Raw genomic sequence first — 14,463 nt, forward strand, 5'->3', positions numbered from 1 at the left:
GAAAGTGGACCTTTATAAGGACCTTTATAAGAAGCATGCCTTGATTATAGTTCTTCCTGGACTCACGGAAAAGGCTACGTCCTGATAAGCTGGTGGAGGCTGAAAATATTGTAAGTCAAAATCCATTTAATATACCTAACCTACTGAACATCATAGCCTATCTTAAATGTGCTCAGAACACTTACATTAGCTACAGCTGGGCAAAACCATCTCACACAAAGCCTATTTTATAATAAAGTGTTGAATAGCTCATATAATTGAATGTTGTACTGAAAATGAAAAATAGAATGGTTGTATATAGGTAGGTACAAAGTGTTCGTAAGTTTATCAGTTGTTTACCCTCCCGATCGAATGGATGACTGAAGTTGTGGCTCACTGCTGCTGCCCAGCATCACAAGAGTATCCTACCACACACAGCTAGCCCAGGAAAAGATCAAAATTCAAAATGTGAAGTACGGTTTCTACTGAATAGTATCACTTTCAACCACTGTTAAGATGAAAACTCATACATGGAATTGTAAGTTGGGGACCATCTGTATTTTGACTTTTTTTTTTTCATACTGGAGAAAGAGCTTACCCTTGAAGGGCTTGTAGAGTCTGAGAATTGTCATTTCTTTTCCTTCCTTTCTCTCTCTCTCTTTCTTTCTTAAGTAGGAGGCTCCAAGCCCAACATGGGGCTGGAACTTACCACCCCCAGTTCAAGAGTTGCATGCTCTACCCACTGAGCCAGCCAGGCTCCCAAGAATTGTCATTTTTTATTTAAAGCTATAGATAGTAGGTGAAAGTTTTCAAGTCACTGAAAAAGAATAATGCTTTGCTCGCTTACTTTAATGGATTGTTAGGTAGGATACATAACGTGTTGTCTTTAATATATTAACACCTGTCCTCTTTCTTTCTACCCATCCAAAAACTATCTGCCACAGCACTACTCAAATCCTAGCTCCTTAGGACATCTTCTTTCAACACACCAGCTGGAATCGATCCTTTTCTTTTCCAAAATGCTATGTAAATTCGTACCATTTATTTGGCATTGCTTGGAGAGTTTTAGAAAGTTCAAAAGCTGGAAAAGACCTAAGAATCATCCAACACAATCCTCTCATTTTGCAAATGAGGAAAATTAAGTCCAGAGAGGTTATGCAATTTACTTAAGTCAAATGGTTAGAGACAACCTGGAGGCTACAAACCTAGTTTTATAGGGCGGTCCGTTTCTTTAGGTCACAAATGCCTTCATATTTACTGTCTGATTTTGTTGGTTATCTTTTCAAGAGGAAAGGACTTCTCACCAATAGTGTACCTTGAGGTCAGGGAACTCTTTCGCTTGTTACTTCTTCAGTTTATCGCTTAATTTATACGCATTTTACATAATTTTTTGGTAGACCAATTGGTTGTGTTTTAGGTAATGATTACATCTATTTAATCTATTACTTCTTATATTCTCAAGTTCAGAAGATAATACTGGAAGGGGCCAAGAAGGTAGGAATAAAACGGCAAGGTCTAACAGTAAGAGCTGATGAAAACAATCGGAACACTTACAGACGTCCAACAATATACTTCTAGAATGGAAGGTCATTTTCCCTACAAGAAAGATCTTGTAGGTTCACTCTGCCAGGATGGTACGTGTTTGTTGAACGGGGAGGCAGAGGGCCGAAGCTCAGGTGAAGTTCTAGAGCTGAATGCCTACTGACGATGTCTACCAGGTGGGACGGGTGTAAGAGGAGGAGGCAGTCGCAGAGGGCAGAACTCTTGAGGCCAAACCCCGACAGCCGGCCAAGGAGGTGTAACGGGTGGGCCGCGGCAGGGGCAGAAGAGCCCCAGCAGCCTGAACGACGAGAACGAGGCGGCGCCGTCGACATCCGGGCGTTGCCCGGGGGCTGCGTCGACCCCGCCGAGGGCGCCGGGGGGCGGGGCCGGCCGGCCCGGGGAGGGGCGGCTCGCGCCCTCCCCGCCAGCACGGGGCGGCGCCCCCTCCCCTCGCGCCGCGGGCCTCCCCGCGACGTGCACGTCCCCGTCCCGCGCCTCCGCCCCCTCGCTCGCTCGTTCCTTCCCGCCCTCCCTGCCGCGCCGGCCGCGCCGGCTTCCCCTCGGTCTCTCATGAATATTGAGCGGCCCCTGTTGTATTTCCCGAGCTCCATTGCGGAAGCCGAGGCTCGCCATATTGTGCGGCGGCGCCGGCAGCCGCGGCGGCTTGTACCTGAGTCTCGGTCTGGCCGCGGCCAGCGGAGTCCCGGGCTGGGGCAGGAGCCGGTGAGTGGGGCGGGCGGGGAGGCGAAGGGCGCGGGCACTGCGGGCCGGGACGTGCGTCGGTTCGGCCGGGCTGCGGGCGGCTGACGGCGGCCTGGGGGCCGGGGGTGTGTTGCCCGCGGGGGTGTGAGGGGAGATGGCGCCGCCGCCCCCGGCCGCTCTCGGGGCGGGGATGGCGGGGGAGGCAGCTTCTCATTGTTCCCATTTCTTCGAGGGTCTCGGCGGAGGTGGTGGGTCCGGCTTGCGGAGGACCCAGTGGGAGAAGGTCAGGGATTGAATTCCTTCCTTCGTTGGGAACCCCTCGCTGTCCGTTCCTCAGCGCGGAGGCCGGGGCCGCCGTGCGGCCCCTCGCCTCCCGGGGCGGGGGCTCCAGCCTCTCTGCGGCCCCTCTCCGAGGCCGGCGGCGTGGAATGCGGGGTTTTTCCTCCGGGCTTCCCCCTCGCTGCCCAGGGGTATGTGTCTGCACCGTGGGGGTGGGGTGGGGGCGCTTTGTGCAGAATGCCCCTTTTCACCCCCGCGGTGCTGGAGTCTGGGTTCGCGAGGCGCTGCTCGGCGTCGGGGTTCCTGGTGGGCTGCCGGGAGACCCTCCTGGTTAAAACGTTCCTGGAGTGCCGCCTGCCTGCCGGCGAGTATCTGTTGCTGCTTTCTAAAACCGCGAGGCTGCCCCGAAGGAGTCGTGGGGGGAGGGGTTGTCTTGGTTTGTTTCTGATGGAAGCTTCGCGTTTTGAACCCAGTCGTTGACGCTGAGATCTTTGGTATTGGGTGTCGCCAGGGAGCCCTAGCCCAGGCTGTCAAGATACTTTCCCTCCTGTAGAAGTAGTCTCCTTGCTCCCAGAGATACTGTTAGTAAAAATTGGTCTTTGAAACTTCGAGGTTCGTTCCGATTATCTGCCCGCTAAGACCATTATGGTCTTACCGTCTTCAAGCCTTTTTGGGTATATACTGCATGGCTGTCAGAAAGTTTGAGAGATTGTGTGTCTTTAAGGGGTAAGTAAAGTGGTTTGAAAATGTTAGGTTTCCTTGAGGTGTGTGAAGAAATTTGTTTGCTCTGAAAAGAACAGGCTTGCATTCAGTGTTTTGGTAATACGCTTTACTTTTAAAAATTAAAAAAAATTGAGACGTGGCTTTGATGAGAATTATGTTTAAAACTCATGTCTGAGTGATTTGCATTACATGATCTACTTTTGGTGAGTTCCAAGACGATAAGCTGGAATACTTAGTGTAATTGGTAGATAATCTACTTTTTCCTACTTGCATTGGGGTATAGTTGTTGAATTTTTAATAACTTAGATTGGTGTCAGATCAGGCTTTTTATAGTGAATATTTGACCTTTTGATTTACAAAGAATTTAAATGGCAGCAATAAGACTTTTGGTGATTCCCTTTTTCCACTGAAATTTCTACTTGTCACAATCAACAGGTACCTTTTAAAATCTTGATTGTACATTTAACGTGTTTAAAGTAAAATAATGGGTAGTTATATAAGACTCCACTTTCTAGAGATAGCACAGCAAATATGGCCCCTTACTTTTCCGGAGGTTTTGAGTTATTTCCTTCAGGTACCCTTGTGGAATCCACCTTTGAGGTTAATTATAGTAGGTGTGAGTGAAATGGAGAATTTATGGAGGAAACTGCCTGAGTAGGCTAGTCTGAGTATTTTAAAAATATGCTGGTGGTCCTCAAATGTACTACACAGAAAAATTTCAAATTAGAGCCACTAATATGTAGACAATGCAGACATTCAAAATACTGAGACATTCTAAGAATTTTGAGTTTTTCTCTGCCTGTATTGAGCACTCAGACAGCTAGTTCCTAGGTTTATGTGGATAGGAATACTGTATAGAGCAGGTCAGCAAATATCTTAGGAATTTCATTTTTGTATTATTGACCTTAAGTGTGTAGTGTCAGGTCTTTCTCTGATTTATTCATGATTTGTGTTTTCATTATGTGGTCTTTGGAGTAAAGGTGATTTATGTCTAATGAATAATATATAACCAGATGTTTTAGTGACAATTTCATTTCTATACATTAGCAAAGAAGCATAATTCCTTCCAGCAAGAGAAATGAGTTAACATTAAAATGTACTTTATTAAAGTTATGGACACATTTTTAGTATGACTTAAAGCACCTCATAATTTTGTAGCAACTCATTAAATCTGGAGAAATTAAACAATGCATCACAGTTTGTCATTTTTAAAAGGAAAAATACTGTGGGATTATGCACATTCTGCCCACATACAGATCTACACTTGATTAGTGTTTATTGCACATGGTGTGAAGACCTTGTCATTAGACACGTTAATTAATTTCCTCATTTTTTTCCATTTCTCTGAAATCTTCGTTATTATAGTAACTTATTGAATGTTTATTTGCATTTAACTGAGTAGATCCCCATATAATTTGGGGGTACAAAGGTACAATAACATTTGCCCTGTCCATTTCCTCTCTGTAGGTCAAGATATCCTGTTTATCCCCCCTCATCCCTAGGTTTCCACCTAATGTGTCAGATGGGTCCTTGGGTGTTTCTTGTAAGGAATACAGTTTGGTTGATTTTACATGGACATACTGACTGTGGTAATAGGACTCTTGGTACTAAGTAGAAGGTGGTGTTAGTATGTCTACAACTAGAGCAGGAGCTGGGTAATGAGTCCCTGACTTTATAGATGTCGATGGTAAGGGGAGTAGGTGGCCCACTATCCAGTTTTATGCTTCTAGGAGGAACTCCAGTGGAACTGGCCATGGATTTTCAAGTTTAAAATTCTTTTCACTTTTGCCTTATAGATGTTATAGGCAGTTGAAGTGGACTGGTATGTCTGGGCCTAGTGATAAGTCATGTTGGAAGCTCAGCTATATACATTTCTAAAAATTCCAAGAAAGATTCCTATTGCTTCAATTTGCTTTCTCCCATTTCATTTAGAAATGGATTAACAATATGTTTGCTGCTTCTCCCTATCTTCCATTTTGTCATAATTTTGAAAAATAAGTTTGCTAAGTAATGAAAAATTATTTTTGTAGCTAACCTCAGATTAAATTGTCTAATGAGGATATTTTATTAAGTAACAGACCATGTGAAAACTATCGAAGCATTTTGGTCATTTATTTTCAACAGATGCGTTGATTATAGACTCCTGCAAGGGGAATTTCTTTTTGTTTCTATGCTGTAGAGTGGAGTTGTATTTTATGAAGAGGTTAGATTCTAAAGATGATGCATAAAATGAAAGTCACACGTGGTAGAAAAAAAATGATGCTTGAAAAATCCTATAGGAAGAGAGAACAATATGCCAGTAAGTTCATTTTAGCTTTAGTGTTGGAACAGGTTAGTGTTCAACAAAAGAAACAGCTTTCTGTTGCATTTAGGGGTCATGTTGAACAACAGCAAAAAAATATATATATATATTATTTTAAAAAATATTTATTTACTTTTTAAAGTAAACTCTCTGCCCATTGTGGGGCTCGAACTGATGTCCCCGAGATCAAGAGTCGCATGATCCACCAACTGAGCCAGCCAGGTGCCCTGCCAAAAATGTATTTAAATATAAGCATCACATTCAGCTGGTCATGTGTACATGAGGAGAGGCTTGTGGGAGCTGAGACCTTTGAAGAGCAGCAGATGAGCTTTACCATATCACATTTTCTCTAGGATATGTGCTCTAGTAAAAGGAGGTGGTTGTGTGTGCTTGGAATACCTTGTGCTATTTAAATATTTTTCATTTCCTCTCTTTTTTTCTAAGTTGGGTAGTTTAAAACACAAGAGTTAAATTATTTTTATGGTACAACTCAACAATTTTTTTTTTTTTTTTAAAGATTTTATTTATTTATTTGACAGAGAAAGACACAGCGAGAGAGGGAACACAAGCAGGGGGAGTGGGAGAGGGAGAAGCAGGCTTCCAGCTGAGCAGGGAGCCCGATGCGGGGCTCAATCCCAGGACCCTGGGATTATGACCTGGGCCAAAGGCAGACGCTTAACGACTGAGCCACCCAGGCGCCCCCAACTCAACAAATTTTTTTAAGATTTTATTTTTAAGTAATCTCTGTACCCATCATTGGGCTTGAACTCATCATCCCGAGATCAAGAGTTGCATGCTTCACCAACTGAGTCAGCCAGGCACCCCTCAGCAGACAAATTTAAAGGGTTTTGAGTTATCCTTTTTAAAATAGATTTTATCTTTAGGAGTAGTTCCAAATTTTCTTTACTTTCCTCTTCAGTGAAGCAGCACGATCTCTCAAAGGAGAGTTGTTTGACAGTGTATTAGTTCTAGTAGAGAAAATAGTAACTTGAATAAGAATTTCAACAGAGGAGATTTAATATAGGGAGTTGGTTAAATGGTTGTAAGAGCAAAAAGACAACATTACAGTGTAATCGACCTAAGAGCTCAGAAAACAGATTCCATTGGCCTGGTCCTGAACCTTTGAGGAGGTCATCGTTCAGCTGCTGATCAGGTTCTGGAAGTACCCAAAAGTACCCAGAGAAGCTAGAGACTGAAACCTGTTGTTGCTGCTGGGGTGAGGGGCTGCAATTGCTGCTGCCAGGAACTGGAAGGAAGTCCTTTCACCCCTCTTTCTGCTTTCCAGTTTTCCTTTTACTACCTCTACTGTCAAAGCCTAACAGGGAGAGTGGCAGAAGAGTCAGTGAAATACAGTTGTGCAGTCTGAGCCCCAGCACCAAAGAGCAGAATCTAGAATGGTGGTTTTGGAGTTGAGAGACAATGAGTCAGTGATCTGCACAAAATGGTGTAGGTTAAAGTATAATAATTTAAATAGGGAATCTTGTCCTTACCTTGCCTGTTAAAAAACAAGTGTTGATTATCTTCTGTGTGCCAGACCCTATGCGAGGGATTAGGGATAGAAAATGAATTGAACAAGGTTTCTGTCCTTGAGGAATTTACAACCTAAGTGGGGATGACAAATAAACCATCTTACAGTGTGTTAAATGCAATAACAGATGAGTGATGTGCTTTGAGAACCCAAAGGACATTACAACCTACTTGCCTCTTCTCTGCCTTGCTAAACTTAATGACTACTATTTTTATTTTCTATCTTGATCAAATCCAACTTCATTCTCTGCTGTGTTCAGCTCAACTCCTATGAAAGCTCTTTATCTGAGATGCTTCAATTTTGTTATGTAATCATAATCATTAGTTAAGCATTTGTGTGCCTTATTGATTTAGATTGTAAAGGCCATCACTTTTCACTTTTAGCCTAGCCTAGTACTGTGAACATAAAAGATGTTCGAGAAATACTTATTTTTGCAGTAGTTGATGGGAATTAAAACATTCATCATTACTTTTGCAGACATTGTTTCTTCCTTCCAAGGTCATTAGAAAATAGTTTGAGTGTTGTTTGATTTTACAGATGTCATAACTGAAGGATTAAAATAATTGGTTAACTTAAACTGTATAGTACCAGCAGCTGATCTAGAAATACGACTTGGGATTTTTTATTCCAGAGCCAGCAATTTTGGCAGGGATTCATTTAATGGCTAGATAAAATCCTCTTTTACACCTCTCATTATTTTATAGCCTAATGTTCTAAAGTCTTAGTTACTTCTGGCAGAAAGAAAAGACAGAAGCTCCTCATTTTATTTCCTAAAAATAAAAAATATCATGCAGTTTCTTTTTACATTGTTCTTTTTAATTATCCATTTTTTGTCTCCCTTTTTTTCCTATTTCATGTGTTACTTACCACTACCTCTATTAGCTATTGTAAAATGTGCAAATCTGTAAAATTTCATTTTGACTTCTTTTTAGAATAGTGTTTGTTTCCACTATTATGCACACACCATTAACTTAAACCAACTTAAAACCAACTGATTCTTCACTTTTTAAAAGATGTATGCCTCCATGCCAGTAATTGCATTAAACCCTCACTATTTACACTATTTGCTATATAGAGTCCAATTCAGTCTGGGACTGCTGTCATGGAATCCAGCCAAATGTTTTATAGAAGACTTTATTATATTACAGAAAGGGTGTGTTGTGTATAGTGGAAAGAGCTTCAGAATTGAAGTCAGGAGTCTTGGTTTCTAGGTCTGGTTTCACTACAAGCAAGATTACTGGCCTGTTTTCTATTAAAAAAAAAAAAACAAACCACCCTCGCTGATCTCACAGGTTATTTGTAAAGACATAAGAGGTAGTGTAGGTAAAAGGTTTTGTAAACAGCAAAGCACATTGTAAATATATGGGGTGTAGGTGAAGAAAGAGAGACAGATGGATTAATCTCTGGCATGGATCCTGGTTATAGTTCTGTGACTACTTTCAAGGGAGTTTTCATATTTCAAAGTTGTTAGGGTGGAATGGAGTGTGGGAGGAGTTGTGGATGTCCTATAACCCTTTTCCCAAGTCTGGTTTATATTATAGTATTCTCTCTCCCTTAAATAATGTATTTTAAGGTTGACATGTCTCATTAATTTCTTTACACCAGGGTCAAATATCTCGCTCATATCATTAGACAATAATATTCCAAACTTTACTTACACATTAGGAGCAAAACTACCACTCTGTAGATTGTTTATATGACAAGGGCCTGGGGGAGCAGGGGAAACAGATGGTATTACTATTTTGACTGGAAACTAACTATTGTGGTTTTGTTTTACTTATTCGTTATTTTATGATATCAATTACAGAAATTATCTGCTTTTCACAATACACTTAGCAAAATTAAAAATTGTATCTGTTATTTACTTTTCATGAACTTACCCTCTTATCCTTGATCTTAAAAATTTTAATTGGCCTATTTGTGAAGAAACTGCCTTGTTGAATTAGTGGAAAGATGCTTTTTTCCTAGCTTTTTTATTTTTATGAGGTGCTGTCCTCCAGGAATGTTTCCTCATGTGGCTATAAAGCAATGAAATATGTTAAAGACTCTTGAATATTGATAGTTGAGTATTATCTGAAGTGTTAAGACTCAATTTCTCTGTCCTTAATGTTATTATAATTGATTATGTTTGTATTTAAATGTAGGTCTCGTTTCCAGTTTGGGTTAACCAGTGATAATTTACCAGTGTAGCCTCCTGAAATACTTTTTTTCTCAGAAGTCTCCATAACTTTTGAACAGGTAATATTACAAATGTATAATATAGATAACATGATTATCAATGCCAATTTAATTTATCCTGAAAACTTTTGGATAATCTGTTGCAATAATTAGGAAAATCAAGACAATATTGGTGTGCTAGAGAGGAAAAAAGTGTCACACAGTAACTAAGCTGTTTTTCCTTTTTTTTTAAGATTTTATTTATTTACTTATTTGAATGAGAGAGTGCACGTGCTTGTGAGCCTGCAGGGAGGGGCAGAGGGTGAGAGAATCTCAAGCAGACTGGGCTAAGCACCGAGCTTATGTGCTGCTCAGTCTCACGAATCTGAGATCTTGACCTGAGCCAAAATCTAGTCAGATGACTAAGCCCCCCAGGTGCTTCATGTTATTCATTTCTTAAATGGATTGTTTTTAGTTTGTTTTTTTTTTAAAGATTTTATTTATTTATTCATGAGAGACAGAGAAGCAGAGGGAGAAGCAGGCTCCCAAGGAGCAGGGAGCCCGATGTGGGACTCGATCCCAGGACCCTGGGATCATGACCTGAGCCGAAGGCAGACGCTTAACCATCTGAGCCACCCAGGCGCCCAGATTGTTTTTAGTTTTAATCCGCATGTTCAATATATTTCTTGGTCCTTTCAAAAATAGCTTAGGAGCTGATGGGAAACTCGATAAATTACTAAATTGTCTTTTTATTAAATATAATTTCAGTTGTCACTTTAATTTTTTAAGTGTATTTTTGGGGAAATTTAAGAAGTAGAAAGAAAAAATGTTTTCAGTACTCAGTTTTAATTCCTCTTATATTTCGATGTATTTCCTTTTGGAAATGAATTTTTTCTTTTGTTTAAAACATAGTTTTAACTGTATATTATAGATCTGAATTTATGTGTGTATTTTAATTCTTTTGATATCACAGACACTATGTCATAACCAGTCTGGTAACATTTTTGACAATGGCAAAATACTTCAAATGGATGTAACAGTGGTTGGATCCTGGGGTTCCTTTTAGCTTGGTGGTAGGGAGGTCCAAAATTCATTGTGACAGCCAGATGGAAGTAATTAACAGGCAATACCTTTTGTCTCCATAAATTTGCAAGAATCAATCTGTAATCCATGGCAGTAGCTTGTTGCAGTATAGCTGATGAAAACGGAGAAGGATTTAGAGAAGATAGTCTCTGGTTTTTCTGCTTATTAGTTGGAATTCTTTTTTTTTTTTAAGATTTTATTTATTTATTTGACAGAGAGAGACAGCGAGAGAGGGAACACAAGCAGGGGGAGTGGGAGAGGAAGAAGCAGGCTTCCCGTGGAGCAGGGAGCCCGATGCGGGGCTCGATCCCAAGACCCTGGGATCATGACCTGAGCCGAAGGCAGACGCTTAACGACTGAGCCACCCAGGTGCCCCGAGTTGGAATTCTTTTTTAGAGCAAGCGTTCTTGGCCTTCAGTTCTGGGCTCTCTTAAGGCACCATTATTCTGAGATTTAGGGCCTGTGTTCTTTTGTATAGTATTCCCCCCTGCATCCCCCCCCCATGAGAGTTCCTAACTTTTTTCAGATTCTCAGTGGGGATGTGGATTCAAAAGTTAAGAACCATGTACTTACAGGATTTTGTTAAAAAGTAGAGGTAGAGGGAAAGCTGTACAAAAAGTGCCTGCAAACAGTATCTTGTATTGAATTAATGTCAGTTTTCTTTTTTGTTCATTGTTTAATAATATAGAATCAGTTTTGCTTAGGAGAGAATGATTTCACTACTTTAGCTACTTAAGTCTTTTTTCTTTTTCTTTTTTTTTTTTAAAGATTTTATTTTTAAGTAATCTCCCCACACAGTGTGGGGCTTGAACTCACAACCCTGAAACCAGTAAGTTGCATGCTTCACTGACTGAAACAGCCAGGTACCCCAAGTTTTTATTATAGTATTATATGATTTTCTCTTTTTAACATTATTTGAACTCACATTAAGATTACCGAAGTCTAATAGCTAGTAAGTAGCTTTTAAAAAACATTTCGATATATATACACTTTAAATATCTATATTTTCATTGCTAATAAGGAACTCTGCCTTAATGGACATAAAATATATACATTTGTACATCACCCAAAACGTGTTTATTTTATAAAGAGGTTAAATCTGTATATTGACTAACTCAAAACCATGTTGATTTCCAGTATTTATGAGCTGTGCCAAATTTTTGCTGCTTTCATGAACATAAAGATTATGCTAATCTTTAGATTTATCAGAGCTGTAAAACTTCTTTCTATCCTCAGAGTTTCTGATTTCTTTTTCATGCTTCTAAGATCCTGGCCTTTGAAACCCCAGGAACTGCTTTTTTCAGTTTAAAACTTTTTTTTGATGCAAGTTGCAGAAACCAAGAGATAAAGTCCAGACAGAAGAAAGATTAAATCCGTTTATTTTTTGGAATTGTTTCCATAACCCAAAATGAGAATCGAGGTCTCCTGAATCCCAGCCTGGCTGCTACTATTGAATATGTATAGGAGCATAATAGTTTTTCTTTTCCTGCAAGAGAAAATCTACCCTGTGTGACAAAGGGATACCAGAGACACATTTTTTATTTCTCTATTCTTATTTTTTGTTGTCTTAAAACTGTTAAAAGTTGGGGCGCCTAGGTGGCTCAGTCGGTAAGCGTCTGCCTTCGGCTCGGGTCATGGATCCCGGGCTCCCTGCTCCACTGGAAGCCTGCTTCTCCCTCTCCCACTCCCCCTGCTTGTGTCCCCTCTCTCGCTGTGTCTCTCTCTGTCAAGTAAATAAGACCTTAAAAAAAAAAAAACTGTTAAAAGTTTGTGCTTAAAATGGAAACTCCCTCTACAAACTCCTAACAGCTCTGTGTTACCTTCTAGAACGTAACTTTTACATAGCTGTAATTGTAGCGCAGATGCAAATCCGTGGCTTCTGTCATTTTACCTTGCAAGTATTACTAGTCATTGCATATCGTATTAATAACTATTATAGTTAATGATTGAGGAAATTTCCTGATGTTGATGTTGCAAATGTCTCCTTGCGGATGGTGATGTTATTATTGTAGTAGTAGTACCAGTAGTCTTTGGTATGGTGGTTAAGGGCATGGCCTTCTTACTCAAACAGACCTACTTTTTTTTTTTTTTTTAAGGTTTTATTTATTTATCTGACAGACACACCGAGAGAGGGAACACAAGCAGGGGGAGTGATAGAGGGAGAAGCAGGCTTCCCGCTGAGCAGGGAGTCTGATGGGGAGCTCGATCCCAGGACCCTGGGATCATGACCTGAGCCGAAGGCAGACACCCCAAACAGACCTACATTTGATTCTTGCCTTTGATGCTTATTACTGTGAGACTTTTAAGCAAGTTGCTCATTTATTTATTTACACTTTGGCTCAATTTCCTTATTTCTTAGATGAGGAAAATAGTACCTATTCATAGGGTTGTTACAATTAAGCAAAATTTCAGAGAAAGTGGTAAATCCTCTGTTATCTGTTTTTAATAACATTACTTCCTAGGACTGGGATTACTGAGTAAAAGAATGCAAATATTTTTGTATTTCTGGAAATGAATTGCCTTGCTGCTTTCTTTCTGAAAGTGGTATTCTCTTATTCCAGCTGCTGTTATAAGAGAATGTGGTGGCATCAGCCTTTAGCTGTCTGTCTTATCTTCCTTAGTCAATATTCTTTTGTCGCTGCCTTCCCACAAATTTAATTTTTCAACAGATAGGCCTTTGCCAGAAGTGTAGACCCTGTTGCTGTTATTTTCAGTGACACAAAGGAGCGTTGCTGTGCTTTCCTATGCAGTTATTCGCTAAAGCTAATGTATGTGTTCATCAGCACTTCTGCTTCTGGCAGGAGTCTGCACTTTATGGACATTTCTCTTCCCAGGAAAGGATAACAACCTTGCTATACCACTTTTCAAAAGTTAGCTTTTGTTCTGGCATATGGGGCTTTGGACTAAAACTCAAGTTATTAGACTTTCTAGCTTTGTCATTAATGATAAACAAGTAAATTTTTAAGCTTTGCTTTATGCCTTAGTTGTGTTTGACATCTCCCTCTCAAAAATAGAGGTACTGATCTGTCTGTGCCATTAAATCTGCAGATGTTTTGGGGGGCCAATCATGTGTGCTGATGACACAGCAATAGTCTACAGCCCAATAGTAAGCTGCTAACTGCTGCCACATTAATATGCTCCATTGTTTAGTTTCCTCTAATCTGGGGAGAGATGTGAAATGAAGTTGGTAGCCTCCCTTGTTCTACTTTAGAACTCAAGATTTTTTTTTTTTCCCCCCTCTGCTCAGGAAGTTATCAATGTCCTTTGTGTCTCTTGGTCTTAGGGTACTGGGAGAATTAAAAGTAGTCCCTTTCTAAGAATGCGGTTAGTTTGTGGTATAGAGTTGATGTGTGTTCAGGGCTGAGAACCTAGATTATGCCAGAGTCTGAGATCTAAATTACTAGTGAGTCAGTGGTTTGGCAGTAGGTCACTAGATTCAGTAATTGGATGAAGCAGTAGACTGGAAAACCCTTAGGCAAGCAGAGGTTGAGACATCCTTAGAAGAGTTACAAAATCTAGACTGGCAGATGAGAACCAGAAGGTAAAGTACCAGTGAATGTCTTGACAGAGGGACAGTTAAGAATTCAGGAAATCAACAAAAATGGAAGGTTCTGACCAAATGAGGCAAGAAATAAAAAATAGCACAAGAGAAAAAAAAAAAAACAAAATCCCCCAGATGTATAGCCTCTAGTACCAACGACACTAGTTAAAAGGAAAAAGCTAGTTCACTGTGTACAGACAAGCCAGATGAATGTGGAGAAGTATGATATCAGCTATTTTCTTTAAGACAAGGGAAAAAAGTGCAGATAACCTTGGCTTTAACTTGGAATCCTAGATGTGTGAACAGTATGTCTCTTTTGACCTGCTTTGAAAAGATTGGAGGAAATTGGTTATGATTGTTTGAAGTATTCAAGTTGAAAGAAGTTGCTGAAGGTAGGATACCTTTTTAGCTTAAGAAGACAGGACTCTAATGGGCGCCTCGGTGGCTCAGTCGGTTAAGCGGCTGCTTTTTGGCTCAGGTCATGATCCCAGGATCCTGGGATTGAGCCCCACATCGGGCTCCCTGCTCAGCGGGGAGCCTGCTTCTCCCTCTCCCTCTGTCTGCCACTCTGCCTACTTGTGCTCTCTATCTCTCTGTCAAATAAATAAATTAAATCTTAAAAAAAAA

At 40.5% G+C, this 14,463-nt stretch overlaps 1 protein-coding gene across 3 annotated transcripts in view; it reads left to right on the forward strand.

Annotated features, from left to right (window-relative positions):
- The first annotated feature begins 1,933 nt into the window (after positions 1-1,933).
- Positions 1,934-14,463, forward strand: part of RNF2 (ring finger protein 2) — a 62,350-nt gene continuing 49,820 nt past the window's right edge. For 2 of the 3 annotated variants that reach the window (XM_045877333.3, XM_054508014.2), the window contains exons 1-2: positions 1,934-2,244; positions 9,200-9,293. The gene's annotated coding sequence lies outside the window, so the exon portion shown is untranslated. The remainder of the gene's footprint in view (positions 2,245-9,199; positions 9,294-14,463) is intronic. The other variant, XM_045877331.3, reaches the window with a different exon arrangement.

This window comes from Mirounga angustirostris, unplaced genomic scaffold (genome assembly GCF_029215605.1).
Source record: "Mirounga angustirostris isolate CCGP_5_RB_7025 unplaced genomic scaffold, mMirAng1.0.hap1 SCAF_6, whole genome shotgun sequence".
NCBI lineage: Eukaryota > Metazoa > Chordata > Mammalia > Carnivora > Phocidae > Mirounga > Mirounga angustirostris.